Genomic DNA, 17,110 nt, shown 5'->3' with positions numbered 1-17,110 from the left:
TCCTTCCTTCCTTCCTTCCTTCCTTCCTTCCTTCCTTCCTTCCTTCCTCCCCTCCCAATAAACATATGCTTATTATGTATGAAGTTAAGGTGAATACTGATCGATCCTTCCTTCCTTCCTTCCTTCCTTCCTTCCTTCCTTCCTTCCTTCCTTCCTTCCTTCCTTCCTTCCTTCCTTCCTTCCTTCCTTCCTTCCTTCCCAATAAACATATGCTTATTATGTATGAAGTTAAGGTGAATACTGATCGATCCTTCCTTCCTTCCTTCCTTCCTTCCTTCCTTCCTTCCTTCCTTCCTTCCTTCCTTCCTTCCTTCCTTCCTTCCTTCCTTCCTTCCTTCCTTCCTTCCTTCCTTCCCAATAAACATATGCTTATTATGTATGAAGTTAAGGTGAATACTGATCCTTCCTTCCTTCCTTCCTTCCTTCCTTCCTTCCTTCCTTCCTTCCTTCCTTCCTTCCTTCCTTCCTTCCTTCCTTCCTTCCTTCCTTCCTTCCTTCCTTCCTTCCTTCCTTCCTTCCCAATAAACATGTGTTTATGTTTATGTATTATTGTGTATGAAGTTAAGGTGAACGCTGATCCCTCCAGTTCATAGGTCATTATCGGTTCATCATTTAACTCAGTACCTATGAAGTAGCCCTCGGCCTTAAAAAGGTGGGTGACCCCTGCTTTAGAGTATGTGATGCCTACAGTAAAGGACAATAGCAGGACACCCAGGGAATACCTACGCCTTATTGGGGGGTAGAGTGAATTTCCTGTCTTACCAGGTTGGATGACTCATTCAGAGAAAACATTTGTGCTGATTTCTTTAGCTTGAGCATATAAATGATGTAAATAATCACTACGACAGACAGTTCAGTGTTAATACAATACAATTTGCACATTGCCTGGCCAGTTTATATAGAGCTTTTTCATGTAGGAAGACTTGACCAAACCACGTTAAAGTCAATGTGGATGAATTGTCTTGTCCAAGGAAACGATGACTTGAAAACCAGAGCTGGAGTTTGAACCGATGACCTTTTGTTTGCAGGGCAAAAACCTGCATCCAATATTCAACCTGGTGTCTTTTGATGCTTTTAAAGTAATTGTAGTTCCTGGTCTTTTGGGGGGTTTGCCTCCACCAGTTTTGTTCATGCAGAGACTAAAATAGCTCCTGCTGTGAGCATCATATATCAAGTCTCCTTATTGATTCTCAGTGTGGAATTTGGGTCATTTGAGCTCTCAGTGTTCCTCTATGATCATTGTCCTGTTTAAAAGTGAACCCCAATGGTTTTGCTCTCTATATTATAAATACAGACCAGATTTGCATCATTCATAGCTTTTCTGATCTACAAATTTTTTCATCTAAGCTGTGGATCCATGCAGCCCCACTAGATACTACGTTCCTCTTGGCTGCAGATCAATGCTTGCTTCCACCCCTTGTCCGATGGAAAATAAGGTAGATGCATTTGACAGAGGTCTGTCAGGGGGTGAAAGCTTTGGATATTGTTTTATAACCCAACTATTTTATTTATGTAACATTATCAGACTCCCATAGCCAATTCTAGCTCATCAGCAGCCTGAGGAAAAAAGAGAAGCCAAAATAGAGCTGAGAAGTATACAGAAAAAAGCTTCAGATGATCAGATATGGGAGAAACGGGATAAGGAAAATGTAAGATGTTTTTAACAAGTCAACCTGGCTTCACATTGCCTCTAACCTCAACCCTCCAAGGCTGCAGGGCAAGATGAGGCCAGCCTCAGAATGTCTTGGAATGCAAACATGAATTCTAATGTTCATCAGTTAAAGTAGTAATAAAACACATTTACCACATTCCCATAACTAAAAGCTCTGCAGAGACTCCATTTAAGGTCCATTTAAGTAATGAAGTAATTGACTTTAAAAACCCAGCGGAGGGGCTGTGTCTCTGAGCTGGTGGTCAAACAGTAACGAAACACAAACTAGTATGGGTTCAGCTGCTGGTCAGCTGTTGGAAACTATTCAAACGCTGCTTTGAAAAAGATCAGAAGATTTATTCGAATCATTTGAGGCATGGTGAGATAATTGTAGATTATGTTCATGACTCTGCGACGGACTGGCGACCTGTCCAGGGTTTACCCCGCCTCTCGCCCGTAGACAGCTGGAGATAGACACCAGCGCCCCTCGCGACCCCGCTTGGGATAAAGCGTGTCAGAAAATGGATGAATGGATGGATGTTCATGACTAAAAATCTTTGTATTGAAAGAAAAATCCCAGTTTACTAAATGGAAATAAAAAACACTCACTCCTATTAAGTTATAATCACAGTGTGGGTTTGAACGCCACATTAATTATTTTAATTTGATGATTTTAACTATTAACATGGTGGAAAAATATGCAGCACATTGCCAACAACATTCTTTCAGTCATTATCAACTTTCTGACCAAATAAAAGGTTGAATAGATTTATAATTATGTATTTTTGCAAATTTAATGATAACGATTTAATTTGGTTTTCTGACACAATCTGAAGCATATTGCACAAATGTTCAGAAAGTTTAATAAATAAAGTCTTTTTGTTAGAATAATTTGCTGCAGTAAAGCCTGAATTAGACTTTAAGTCTGGATTTGACTTGACCCCTCTAAAACATCCAGGTTTGACATTACCGTCTTGTTGAAACATGAACGCGGGGCTTGCAGCAAGAAGGTTCTAGGTTCGATTCCCGGCCCGGGGGTCTTTCTGCGTGGAGTTTGCATGTTCTCCCTGAGCATGAGTGGGTTCTCTCTGGGAACTCCGGCTTCTTCCGACAGTCCAAAAACATGATTGTTAGGTTAATTGGCTTCTCTAAATTCTCCTTAGGTGTGTGCGTTCATGTTTGTTTGTCCTGTTTGTCTCTGTGTTGCCCTGCGATGGGCTGGCGACCTCTCCAGGGTGTATCCCGCTCCTCGCCCGTAGACTGGAGATAGGCACCAGCACCCCTCACGACCCCACTTGGGATTAAGCGTGTCAGAAAATGGATGGATGGATAAAAAATGAGCTTTTAAACCACAGCCTCAAATCTTTTGTCATTTTGAAGAACAAACATTCCCACAGCATGACACTGCCACTACCATCTTTATTAACCCTTTAATGGTTTCTCTTCCAGGATTGCACTGCAAAAATGATAAAAAATTTGGTAAAAATGTCTTAAATCAAGTGAGTTTACCTTTAATTTGAGCTGGTAAATAAGATGATTTGCCAATGGAAGGAGTATTTTTGCTCTTGAAATAAGATAATTAGATATGACGCACTTGAAATAAGACAACGCAATTGTTTTTCTTATTTTAAATTTAAACTGACTTGTTCCATTGGCAAAGTGTCTCGCTTACCTGCTTAATTTAAGAAAAGTGCACTAATTTTAAGACAAAAAGACTTATTTAGATTAGAATTTTTTGCAGTGTGCCCAGAAAGTTTAAGCCCGTTACATCAGCAGGCTTGCTGTGTCTGCTCCACAAATCAAAGTGAAAACCTGGCTTCCTTGTGTTTAATATTTGCCACTCTTCCATGAAAACAGATTTTTGGAAGTTTATGACCAAAAGTTGTTCCTTAAACATCCATAGCCCCTACATGAGTTATGAATCTTCATCCAGAGTTGCCTCCCTGGATGGAGATCCTGCTTCTAATAATCAATTGTTAAAAGGTTTCTTATTAAAAACAAACAATATTAGTCAGTTGGGTTTAGGAAAGGATTGCTTTGAATCAGAGCACTTATCAAGCTCTGATTCAAAGCATGTGAAACGTTTAAAGCAAGAGCTTTAATGATCCATGAAATACTATAATTGGAATTCATTGTGAACCCTTCTTTTTTCCTCCTAACTCTTTCTTAATAGTCCTGTAAGGCAATGATTCCCAACCAGGGTGTACGTGTCCGCCAGTGCATTACAAAGGGTACATGAAATATTTGATTTCTTTGGTAGTAAAATAAAACAGGGCTGGGATCTGTTTTGCTTTGTGTAGACCCAATTGAAAATGTAAACAAGCTTTTATCAAGCAAAAAGTACGTTTTTTTTCAGCTGTGACTCTTATCCAAACCAATCAGAGGAACAGATTGAATGTAAAGAACAGCCTGGGATCAGATTTTTTTTTACACTGAGCTATCGGAGCTCATCAAAGCAGCTCAGGTGTTTTGATGGAAATAAAATAAAACTAATTAAGTCAGTCTGACTATAACTTTTTTTCTGAATTTTGCTCCCAATTCATTAAGTTTAAATGTATTTATAAGGGAGTTACTCAGAGGAGCTCCAGATTTATAAATACAGGTTTATAGTATGATTTTGTTTCGTATTTATTTTGATTCCTTACTAACTAGAAATTTATGTTGTCTTTTTATATTTGAGATGGAACCAATGAAAGCCTAAGAATTAAATTCTCAAATTAAAAGATTAAGTGAAATAGTTTTTATATTCTAACCAGCTATTGTACGTTCCACTTTTGGACAATCATCAATACTTTTGACTGAGAAGGGTTACACTGGTCAAAAAGGTTTGGGAAACACTCCTTAAAGGGACTCTTTCACAAAAATCCTTTATTTCCTTTAAGGTAAGCCGTTGCATCAACTGGAATAATTAAAAATGTGCTTGTGTAAAGGTGAAGGGTCACAGAGGTTTTCTCCCATTTGGACTTTTTTTGGCTTGCTTTCATTGTTTAGGGTCCAATCTTTGGCCCATTAGGGGTTTGGATGAAACTCTATCCTCCTTTTATTACCTCTTGTCTAAGATTTCTGTGGAGGAACCAATCCACAGAATCTCCCCCAAAAACCAACAGTTTAAGAGCTTTCATTCTGAAGTGGTTTATTTCTCTTTGATTGAAGAAGCTCCCTTGGTTTCAGTATTAAAACTAGAAAGGACAGCAGATTAGGATCTGGTTTACACAAAGTTATCCAAATAGAGCAAAGATTAGAAAGCACATGTTTTTATTAAAAACTAATTGGGAAGAGGGGAGGAGGAAAACCAGAATGTGGAAGAGCAGAGGTCAGCATTCCTGTGGGTCCTCAGGGGACTGGGAAAAACTGCAGACTGAGAAGGAGGCGTCGTGAAAACATGGTTTTCAAACGCAAAGAGAAGCAGGCAGCTCGGGTAGAGGTCAGGGCGTACACATGTCCAAGCTGCTTGGACTACAGTCAGGGATTAAGAACACTAGGGAAACTGTTTTGTTTGTTTTTATCAGGCTTCAGTGATGACCTTTCATACTGAATAGTTGTTCTAGATATTAACTAATATAATTGCTTACATTTTAGTTTGCTAATTCAATCTATGGTAGCAGGGAGCTGAGCATAGAGTGTCTGTCTAGAAGCTCTTGATCAAAGGGGTTCTTGGTTGTCATTTTATTTGTCCTCCTTTTCTAAATAACTCCTTCATCTCTCAGGTTCCTTACTGATATTCTCACCCATCCAGTCTTGTGCAGACCTGCCATTTTGTCCCAGAAGCAAAGGTCACATGCAGGGCTTTAGAAACTTCTGTCTAGGTCAGCAGTCTGTAACCATTATAATCCAAAGAGCCATTTTTGACCATTTTAGAGCATCAAACATTGCATGACCTTTTAAAAAAAGCAAAATATCAATTATGTCTAATATATATCGAGCAATGGAGATGTCTCCTTTTTTTAAATAACCACTTTGCAAATAAAAATGTTAGATTTTAGTATTAAGGAATAGAAATGTGTGAAAACAGAATAAATGCATTTTCAATGGGTAGCTGAAATTTTGAATAGAATATAATAGAAAATCCCTTTATTGTCCCATAATGGGGAAATTGTGGTGTTTCAGCAGAAAAAGGTTATAGCAGAACTGGTCACACAATGTGGATCTTAGAAAATCTTATTAAAAAAATATAAAAAATAGCATTTTTAACAATATCAATAATGTGCATCTAGAGAATAATTAACCCATAAACAGCTTTGGACTTTTTTTACAGTAATGGATATGTGGAAAATGTGTGGAAAATTATGCTAAAAAACATTTTCCCTACTTAAAAAGATCAAAACTATATATATCTGTTATGCTTAAAGTAAATTTATTTAGGAAATTTATTGAAATAAGTCTACAGTACAAATGTTAATCCCGGCATTTGTTCGTACGGCTATATTTGAGAACATTTTCTGGGTCTTTATCATTTTTAGCCAAAGTGATGGAGAGCCATTATGCAGTGTCTAAAGGACAGAACCCTGTTATAGGAGTAACTGGGAGTCAGGAGAGTCTTTATAGTTATAGTCCCTAGGACAGGGGTCTTCAACGTTTTCCAGGCCAAGGACCCCCAAACTGATGGTGAGATGGAGCGGGGACCCCCTAAATATATATAGTATGAAATTGTGTTCTATCAAACTGGTCCTATATTCACTCTATTACAGATGGAGTAATGTAATAAAAGTAATTACTCCCTGGGATTATTAAAGCATTTCTGATTCTGATTCCTGGTTGAATGGACAGGTGTTGTGAATGAAACGGTGCCCAGCTTGAAAGATCCATATTGAGGTTGGATCCCAGTTTTCTTTTTTTCAAAAGAAATTGCTCTAATGTTTAAAGCTGAATGCATCAGTTTTTTTTGTTCTATTTCAGATTTTATAGAAAACTGTAATTTTAACTTAAATTAAGTCAAAAATATATAAAATTCCTAAATTATGAATGTATATTGACCTAATAAGAAATATAATTTTGATTAAACCTAATATGTTATTATATATTATAATATATTAAACCTTAATATATTTTAATCCCTTGCCCTGTTTTTTTATGTCATGCTTTTCTGTGCCCCCAGGAAAACCAAGCTGGCCCCCTGGTACATTTGGTCTAGAACCGCCACTGGCATTGATAACTGAAAGACAACTTCTGCCTCCACATATCTGTTTACTGCAGTGTGTTGAATTCATGTTAATGTGGATTTAAAGACATTTTAATTAGTGGAAAAAATTGCGGGTGGGTGGGGGGATATAAAAAAAAAAAGTCTAATCAACCAAAACTTTCGCGACCCCCATGCAGTACCTCTGGGGACCCCCTAGGGGTCACGGACCCCTGTTGAAGACCTCTGCCCTAGGAAAAGCAAGGCAAGGCAAATTTATTTGTATAGCACAATTAAGTACAAAGACAATGCAAAGTGCTTTAAAGGATTAAAATATAGGAAAAATAAAACAGAATCAAAGCTAGTAGGGAAAATAAACAATAGAATAAAATATAAAATGCAGAAACAAAAAAGAACATTAAAAACAGACTAAAGAAAATGAAAAAGTTGAACTAATGATGTTTCAGTTGAACTGTTTAACTAGAACAGTCGAACCCTCCTGTGTGTCAATGTGCTTAAGTTCCCCAAACCAGATATATACATAGTACCTAACTGTGTTTAAAGTTTTAATTTACCTCCGCATTTAACTTTGTGCTTGATAAAGTTTGATAAATGGGTTACTTTAGAGCACCAAATGTTCCAATTAAAGGAATGCTCTGCTCCAAACCAAAGCCATTTTATTATTTCAGGTATTTACTGTATATTTACTAAAAAGCTAATTGCCCCAATCCAAAGTAAACTCAGATTGACAAGCTGATGTATTGGTGAAATTAAATGTGTTGCAAGCAATAATGAATGATGCCTGTGTATACTGGATGTCATCAGGTTAAAAAAGAAGTGTGTGTGTGTCATTGTTTTAGAGTTAAAACAGGCTTAAGGTACTGGCCAATGTTACCGCATCTATGAGGTCCACAGAAGATCTGCTTTAACTAAACATGTACTGGTCAGTATTTGTTGAACCAGAAACCATGCTGAGTGCGATAACATAGCACTATAGAGCTTTATGATAATGGTTGTTGAAAAAGTTCAATCACTACTGCTTCTACTCTCATTCTCTTTCAGTTCTAACCCACATGCAAGATAATCTCAGGAGACTAGGGTAAAAGTTTAACAAGAAGATTTAGGAGCTGTGATTTTTTTATTGGTAGACATTTCTGGGAAATCGGGCCAGGATGAACAGGAGATGAGATTCAGGGCTGCGTTACTGATTGTTGGAATGGATATTGAAGCAATATTTGAGTTTTTAGATTAAAGTTAAAGGAGATGAAGCCAGTCATGAATAGGTCAGATCTGAGGTCTTTGTTTGAGTGTTTTTTGAGAGCAAAGGATACAGGAGGTGATTGTTGGATACACTGACTCAGATTTACCAGTATTTGAGAGATTAAATTAGTTATTTTGCTGAAGAAACCTGGGACTAATATTTCCAGGAAGGAACAAGAAAGATTTCTTAAAAGAGCAAAGTAAAAACTACAAGAGGAAAAAGCTTTTTTTGCAAGGAAGTTCTCAGAGGGAACAACAATAGATAACAGTCAGGCATTGAATGACTGGCAGCCAGCTTCTCTTATGCAAACGATGCATACATTCTAGAGCTGTCAAATCCAGGAAATCAGTTTGCAATTAAAGGTAATGTGGAGATTTTTGCAAATTTTTAAAAAGACTCGTCCTCTCCACTTTAAAAAAAATGTGTGTGCAAAAACGTGCACGAGCCAATTTCTCCTCGTGCACGCTCTATTTAAAAGTTGCTGTTCTCATAGCTCATACAAGCTACTGTAACCCCTAAATCCCCCAATCACTATATATACCCCGTTTACACTACCCTTAAAAAACTGAGCCGAGACCGGTCCGAGCTCAGTAACTGAGATAACTTGTCGTGTGTGAACGGAAACAACCTGAACTGAACCGAGATAGAACCGGACCGCGCTAACTGCAGACCAGTTCCCGAGGTGGGTTCGGCTCGGTTTTTTCCTGGCTCGGTTCTCTGATAACAAGAGCGCATGACCAGAACGCGTCATCGCCGACTGGCTGAACATGCCGATTCACACTCCATTCCAGAAAGTCGGCTTCCCAAAAGCAGACTTTCTCAAGTACATCCGCGCAAGGTTGCCGTCTTCGCCTGACCCACCGCAAACACCGAAGTACAGCAATAATAATCAAGCATAACTTTCTGAATGTGACGGGCGCCGCCATTTTGATTTGCTTGATTCCCTCCTCCTTCGTCTTCTTCTTCTTGGGTTTTACGGCGGTTGACAAACAGCGTTTGGTGCATTACCGCCACCAGCTGCTTGAGTCCCTCCTTCAATCCTAGCAGTAATACCGCACATCGTTACTAGGAGGCGAGGAGTCGAGGAGTCGAGATAACCGAGATAAGTGTGACGTGTGAACGGTCGTCAAAACTGAGCTTGGCCTGGTTACCGATCCAAGCTCGGACCGGTCTCGGCCTGGATCGGTTTTTCAAGGGTAGTGTAAATGGGGCTATAGAGCGGGGACTATATAGTGGACTTTATAGCAAACTCAGTTAACTGACCGTTCGGACAGATGATCACTACTTTTTGCTCCGTTGGTCACAAAACTCCTCTTTCACCATGCAATGCCTGTGCCATCTCTGTTATTGTTGGGTAGCGACAGCCTATGGCGACAGTGGGCCGCTGTGACAGCAAATCTCATAATGCTTTGCGAGGAGAGCTCTCCGCACAAAGCATTCTGGGATATATCTTCCTCTTCAGAGGCCTTTTTTTTCTTTTCATACAATTCGTGGACAATTTTTCTCTTACGACAATCGGCCATTTTCAAAGAACCGCGTCTGTCTGAAACTGTAGCTCACCACAAATACACACCTGAAAGTGCGCATGCGCAGACAAATATAGCTAACGAGACGATCGCACAGGACGGCCTTACGTAAACATATCACCAGAATGATTGACAATTAGGAGGACCACTTATTGAGTTGATCCACCCGGAAATAAAAGATTGTCCTCTATACCTTTAAGAGATCGTAAAAAGAAACATGGTTATAGTGAACCTTTTCATGAGCAGTCAGTCTAACAAAATCACTCCAAGAGTTCAACAACAAACTCATCCAACTCATAACATCTAATATAAAATCAACTCAGCATTTTAGGCAGAAAAGAGGTGATGGTGGTAGTGTTGGGGTGTGGGAAGTGATTTTTGGATTCCTCAAAATATACAAAGTGAAAAGTTCTAGTGGCCTAGTCAAAGTTCAGACTTTTATTTAACATATATGCTGTTGTATGACAATGTAAATACCCTTTATGCTTTACAGCCTTCCCATGTGGCTGAATGAAAGCAATAAAAGTGAAAATTCCAGACATGGACATTGGAAGCCAATAAAAGAACCCGGTGTCAATTGTAGACAAACTGGGGGCTTGAAGTGTAGAGAAAACAGGTGCAGACTGTGGGCTAAATGAGAAGACACAGATGAATGGGATATATGCAGGTAGAGGGAGGGAGATAAACTGTGGCAGACAAGGAAAAAAACTAACAGAAAATATCTACATCCACAAACTAAATAAATGGATAAATAAACAGTGGAATAAACTAAAATGGCAACACTAAGATTTAAACATCTCAGCATCAAATGAATCCATTCATACATTTGGCATAATGTTTTTAAAACCTTTATTGATTCTAACCAACAATTACAGTTTTTAGCCTAAAAATGCTGCCATAAAACAGACCGGAACAGTAAACAAGATTCAGGGTTTTGTTTTTTAATGAACTGAACTGGATTTGGCTATAACCACTGGCTGTATTGTATAAGTATGCATTCCCACAACTGTAGGCACAAGCAGAGCTCCCTGCCTTTGTTAGATCCTTGTCTTATAAAGGTCTGTTTATACAGACAAACCTCGTTTCAGCATGCAATCCCAGTAACATCCTAATGTGCAGGAGAGAGGCCATTATGTTAAACTGTGTGCATGTTGGGGTGTGTTTAGGTCATGCTTGATTTCACGCAGAAATGTCCAGCCTTATATGAACCTGCTGTAAAACAAAAAACATCCTCCTCTTTGTGCCTCGCTCTATGCCTCCACATGTTCTCTCAGGTAAACATCCTCCCATGTCTCTGTCCTGCAGGAATGTCCCACTGTGTTAATGTTCTAGATCAGAACGGGAGAAGGTCTGCTGACCCTGATAAGAGCACCAGCCCACCTCACGTTGGGTCTGATTTTTTTTCTGTATATAGAGTGTATGTAGGTCTTTTACTGCTGGAAGTTAATGGTTTTAGCTCCATGGTGAACAAATGTTCTTGTCAGGTTGCAGGGCTGGAGACAAAAGCAATGGACTGATTTATGTTTCTGACTGTTCCAGTACTTCTTTCTGCTCAGTAATGTGCGTAACTGATGAGATTATTCAATCAAAATCAGCCAGAACCATGTTATTGCAAGGTTTACTCACTCAATCAGTGTTTTAAAGGCTTTAATATTTTTTTAGGATTACTATGAATAATGCAGCTCCTTGCCAAAATGGTTTTCACCTGCAGAACATTTCTGTTAAACTTCTTAATCTGTACAAGAATATTAAAGTGGGACACACACCCTTTACTGTTAAACCCTTAAATCCAGTGTAACACAACCAGAAGTCCCTTAAGTTTTTGAGTCTCAGTCATAAAAGATCTGTTTTGTAAAAGCTCCAGAGGTTCACCCAAAAAGCTGCTCAATCCATCTCCTGGCCTAGCAAAAAAAATGGTAAGAACTGCAAACATCGTTGCAGTATGTGCTTTGTAATGAAACCAGGATAAAAGCAAACCGATTTACAACTCTTAAGAACTCTATATTTTTTTTGTACATTCCAATTAAAGATTTGAGTTCTCATAATCTTGAGGATTTGCAATAAAAGTTTTCAACTTTTTTTCAAGTCATATAATCAAATTAGACACATTTTCCATACAAAACCAGGACCAGTGTTAGCGAGAAAGGTAGCTGATGAAAAAAAGATGCAAGAAGTCAATTTTAAATGATTTCACAACAGATGGGAAGATGTTTCCCGGCATGCATGCAGAATTATATGTGCAGCAGAAAAATAAAAATAAAAAAAGCTACAAATCACCTTGAACACACCATCTCCACAATCAAAACATGATGGTAGCAACCTGGGAGTGGAGGGGAGCAGATCAAAGCATTTATTTTGGTGCAAGGGTTATTGCGTTACATCCAAAATAAAATACTGCTGCTATGGACTTTTAATCAACCAACCACACACAGTTGGTTCCAAAGATTAGTTTCTTTCTTTGTTATTTTCTTGTTCGGTAAAGATCTTATCGGACCCCATGGATTGGATGGAATGAACAACATCGTTAAAGCTGAGTAATTGCACCGGTCTTATCTGTCGCTGGGTGCTTTTTCTAGGTAACTGGTTTTTAGACACTAAGAGAAGGTCATTTGTTTTGCTGCAAAGGAAGGAAGCAAAACTATGTGTAACATTCCCAGGAAATTTAATGCAATATATTTTTTCTCTATGGCTTTTCTTTGTATTATGTCTTTGTTATAAGCTTGCATACAGCAGTCAATGCAGAAGTTGCAACACTAACTTAAAACTGCAGGTTTGTTTGGTTTATATTTGCCTAAAAAAATAAACCAGTTTGCTGGATGTTTATACTGAAGGAGCAAAGTGTGGAGGAAGAAGGAATCTGACCAGAGGAAGGCAGGTCACCACCAGGATACCATGAAGAACATAAGCTTTTTACCTTTTTATTCACTAGCATTTATAATTCAGTATGTCATATCTATATTTTGTTGAATTAAAATGGTGCACTTTTAGCTTGTTTATAATGCACTTTTGACTGTTTAAGAACTTCTATTTACTAATACATTGCATCCTGGGGTACAAACGGAACATCACACAGAGATTTCTTCAAGGCCAGGTATGTGCAACTTAATAGTGAAACATTCATCAATTATTCCACATCTGTTTCCACGTTTGCCGCAACAATTAATTAACTTAATTTACGTTGTTAAACTACAAAATAAACCTCTGCTGATTTACATATAAACAGGACTCAGTCAAGGTATGAAGAGGTGAAGGAAACATAATCAGGGAGGCTGACAGCCACATTGAAGGAGCTGCAGGAATTTCCACTTCGGGCTGGGTTTTACATCTGTATCCTCCAGATGTCTGGATAACAACAGAGAAGGGCTGCAGAAAAAAAATCTGTTTCTTCCCTCGAATAATGTAAATATTATGGAATCAAGTTATGGTCTGATTAAAGTTTTACATTTGCCAAATGAATGTCATAACAGTAATAAAATGTTGTAGTGGCAGTTCCGTGTTCTGGGGTATTTTTCTTTGATGGAATTTATGCTTTTATTATTACGTCACATTACTTAAGAGTATTTGAAAAGATTCCTGTACTTCTTTGACTCATTTGTGCCGAGAAAACAACGTACTGTGTGGTGTTACTCTGTTGTTACGCAGGTTTCCCGAAACAGTGAACGCACCATCTGGAAAGACGCAGTTGCTATCTGATTGGGCTCATTAGCGCCACCTGTGGATTGTGGGAGTATCTACAGAGGGGGAGAAGGTTGAGAGAAATGCCGAAGAGACAATAAACTGAAAAGTACCTCACAACTCGAAACAGCTCGACCTGAATACCTCAAATTGGTAAGGACACTTAATCCTCTGTGGAAATGAGTCAACGGTCGCCATAATAAGTGCTATCCGAATAGTGTTTATCCGTTAGGGAGCTAGGATATGGCGCCAAATCAGTTAGCATAGGGTGCTCCTGACTGCCACTGTTTCTACAAAAACTACAAAAGAAATAAAAAGCCTCATATTTAAATTTGATTTGGAAAAATAAAGGTCATCATATAATATAAGTTGACAGGGTTAAAAGTTTCAAAGATGGAATAAAAGCTAGATTTTGATGCTATTAATTGCTTGTTAAAGCTACGACCTCTATATTTAAATTAGGATGTCATTTTGAGATTTTTACATTATCCTTAAAGCTTTTCACAAGCAGGCTTTTTATTTCTTTAAAAATAGTTATAAGGATAATTGTAGTCTAAATAAAGTCCCATTATGAAACAACAGGGTAAATCTAAGAGACGAAATTAAATATTTAGGAAAGAATGGATGGAAAATAAAATATGGTCAATTTCTTTGTTAAATATCAAAGGAGAAAACTTAAATTATAAGGAATTTAGCAAGAAATGTAGTTTATTTTTGTTGCTTGAGCGTTACCAAAATGTTATCAACTATATTCCAACTGCTTTTTAAGGTTAAAAATGTAAAAAAATAAATTACAATTTTTTACAAAACATCTGTTCTTTGTAATTTAGGCTGCCCAAATCTTATGGAATGAAATTGGTGGGGTGTCAAAGTCTTAAAAATAAAATAAAATAAAACATAAAATATGGCTTGAGTATTAATGGACAAAAAAAAAAACTTTAAAGAATGTTCTAAATTTCACATTTGCAAATGTTTGAAAGAATGAACCAATTTTTGGACGCTGATGAAAATTTTTAAGATCTCTTAATGTTAATACAGCCACTGCAATTAAACATTTTTTTTTTATATCAGAATATAGATTATTTCACACATCTTGTAACTCTGTTTTCTGTTTTTTATATTCTTGGTTTACAGTCTTTTGAAATACATTACAATCATTTTATACCACTACCTTTGTTGCAATATAATTAGCAAAACCTTTATTATTTTTTTTTTGTGCTTATTTTTCCTTTTTGGTATATTGTGTTAGGGAGGCATAACATTTTCTGTCTGTCAGTATGCTGTTATTGTTTTTTTTTCTCTAAATAAAAAAAGTCTGTAGTGCTTCTGTCAAGTTTTGATTCTGTTCAAGTTTTATCTCTGAGTTTTGCATTTGTCTTATTTCTATTTTCTGTTTTCCAGTTATTTTTGATTGTATTTGAGTTCTTAGATATTTCCTGTTTGCCCTCTTGTGTCAGTCTCCTTTTCCCTAGCTCCCTTCTTGCCTTTGTTCACACCTGCTCCCAATCTGCTAATTAACCTGGTCTTTGTTTCTCTCTGCCATTTATTCTCCTCCTGTTCAGTGACTCTTTGCTGGTTTGTCATAATTTCTTTGCCCCCATGTTGTGAGTATTCCTGGTTTTCAGTAGTTTTGCATTTTTTGTTGATTTATGTTTTTGGATTTTTGCTTCAATTACTGTTTTTGAAGTGATGGTGAGATTAAACTTCATGAGGCATTGAACCGTTTTGCCAAATTGCTTCCTTGATCCCCACAGTTCATGAGGCTCCATGTGAACATGTCACCACCTACTGGTGGGTGCGGAACTACAGTTTGTAATATAATTGTGATTTTTGTTTTGTTTCGTTGCAATATTGTTTTTCTTGTTCATTTGAAATTGTAATGTTTGGTCTGTATAAGAAAATCTTTAACAAGTTTTTTTTTGTGTGTAAAATATTTTGCCATTTTAGTGAAATGAGCTCAAGCAGACAGTTAGTGTTTGTGCAAATTGGGCAATGATGAGAAAATGAAAGGTGTTAGTCATTGTTATTTAAACATAATGGTTTTTCCACAGTTTGTGGTTATTTGTTATGTGTTCAACCAATCTTTTAGTTAAACCCACTAATCTATTTTTTTTGTGTTTTTACCAAACTTTACACTAGGGCAACGAATGCATATTAGTCACATGATCCAAAATACTAGTTGTGTTTGATCAAAATCTCTTACAGCTGATGCCACTAAGTAGATGACATATCTTTACAAAGCAATCCTACTTAGAATACATTACATCTATGATCAGTGACTTGCTCAGATTTTGATCATTACATTGTTTAATCCAACCAAACTAGTTTTAACCAACCAGATTCGTTGGAAAAAACACCAAATCTATCCAACTCTCCTACAAACTCCCACATCTTGGCCGAATACTGAGGCTGTGTAAATGCCTGCCAAAGTTCCGGGACAGCTGAACCACTTCCCGAAGCGGTCACGTTGTATGGCAGGTAGCGAGCCTTCATACGTCATCTATTTTGGCTCCTCCCCCAAATGAAGCAAGTCTCGATATTTGACGCACATCTCGAAGCCTCGGCTTATCTCATAACATCTGGAGCTGCTAGGAGCTATACGGTTGCCCACAATCCTATGGGTGCAGGACCTCACTTTCATATTTTTCTGAGGTTTATAATGGAGAGCTTCAGCTGTTTGAAACAGTTTTGTGACTTTTTTATTTTGTAGTTATTTTCTTGAGGGCTGTATTCCCAATTTAACCAGAGTTATTCATGTGTGTCTCTAGCATAATGACAACCATAAGGCGCAAAGCTGTCTGGATTCCAGAAGTTTGGAGCTCCTTTCCTACCCTGGATAATGTTCTTACTGATGACCTCACCAAAGGTGAAGCAACAGGAGGTAGAAGATTGGTCCAGTGGAGGGGAAACAGCTGACAATCAACACTCAGAGGAAATCTAGGTTATTAATCTTACCTTATCTTTCTGATGTTCTCTATGGAATCTAGTTTCCAGTCTGATATTTCTCCCCTTATACATCTATTTAATTTTAATGCTCAGTCTTCTTTTCTAGCTACACAGAAACCTGGCCCTTAATGGAGGAGAGTGCACTCTAGTTGGACCAATTCTGCCCTTAGGATGACAATAGCTGTAACACATCAGCTGCCTTGGTTCCATTTCCTGCACCTGTTGAACACCACAGTAAGATACAGTGATGCCACTAATATTTAGTGTGATTTTTGAAAACCTGAAAATATGTCATATACTGCTTTGATTGGGCCTATTTCACAAAACAAATATTAAGTCTGGATTTTCTGGATATCCTGGCTTAATGAAGCCTGAAGTTTTATGAAAGCATTAAAACATCAGTTTCCATGGTGATTTATTTTGTTCAGCTACCCCGTTCCCTACCAGGCTAACAACAAGCATGCTGGAGCCTGGTCCCTAATCTGTTTAGTGATTCTGTTACCTCATCTGCATGTTTTTTATTATTATTTTTTTTATCAGCCTGCAGACATGCTGCTTTTCACCCTAATTGTGATACAAACTGTAAAGCTATAACCTATAAGACAAAATCCAAAACAAGTTGCTTCTCATTTCTAACAAAGACATGGTTATTCTCAGCAATACCCGGAATGATGCTCTGGTTTTGCATAAGATTTGAAAACAACCTAAATCTGAGTTGTTGGTCTCTGTCTTGATTTGGCAGCAATGTCAGTTCATATGCTAGTTTATACGATGAAGTTCCAGCCATACGGTCCCAGTGGTACTTCCTTATGTCCACATCACAACCACATCCACTCCATGATTGGTTTAACGCAACACAAATAAAAAAGTGATGATTCTTTCTTCTTCTTTTGTCTCCTTTCTAAATCTACAGTCCAGCCTTGCTCTATCTGAGC

The 17,110-nt window shown here is 37.7% G+C and overlaps 1 long non-coding RNA gene across 1 annotated transcript in view; it reads left to right on the top strand.

Annotated features, from left to right (window-relative positions):
- The window catches only part of LOC119790382, a 31,048-nt gene extending 14,155 nt beyond the window's left edge, over window positions 1–16,893 (top strand). Inside the window, exons 3-5 of the long non-coding RNA XR_005281717.1 lie at window positions 13,197–13,382; window positions 15,998–16,170; window positions 16,282–16,893. This is a non-coding gene — a long non-coding RNA (uncharacterized LOC119790382). The remainder of the gene's footprint in view (window positions 1–13,196; window positions 13,383–15,997; window positions 16,171–16,281) is intronic.
- The last annotated feature ends 217 nt before the right edge of the window (window positions 16,894–17,110 follow it).

Source organism: Cyprinodon tularosa, unplaced genomic scaffold (assembly GCF_016077235.1).
Source record: "Cyprinodon tularosa strain WSP-4 unplaced genomic scaffold, ASM1607723v1 ctg362, whole genome shotgun sequence".
Lineage (NCBI taxonomy): Eukaryota > Metazoa > Chordata > Actinopteri > Cyprinodontiformes > Cyprinodontidae > Cyprinodon > Cyprinodon tularosa.
Note: the sequence above shows the minus strand (reverse complement) of the source record. Positions and strands in the feature narration are given on the sequence as shown.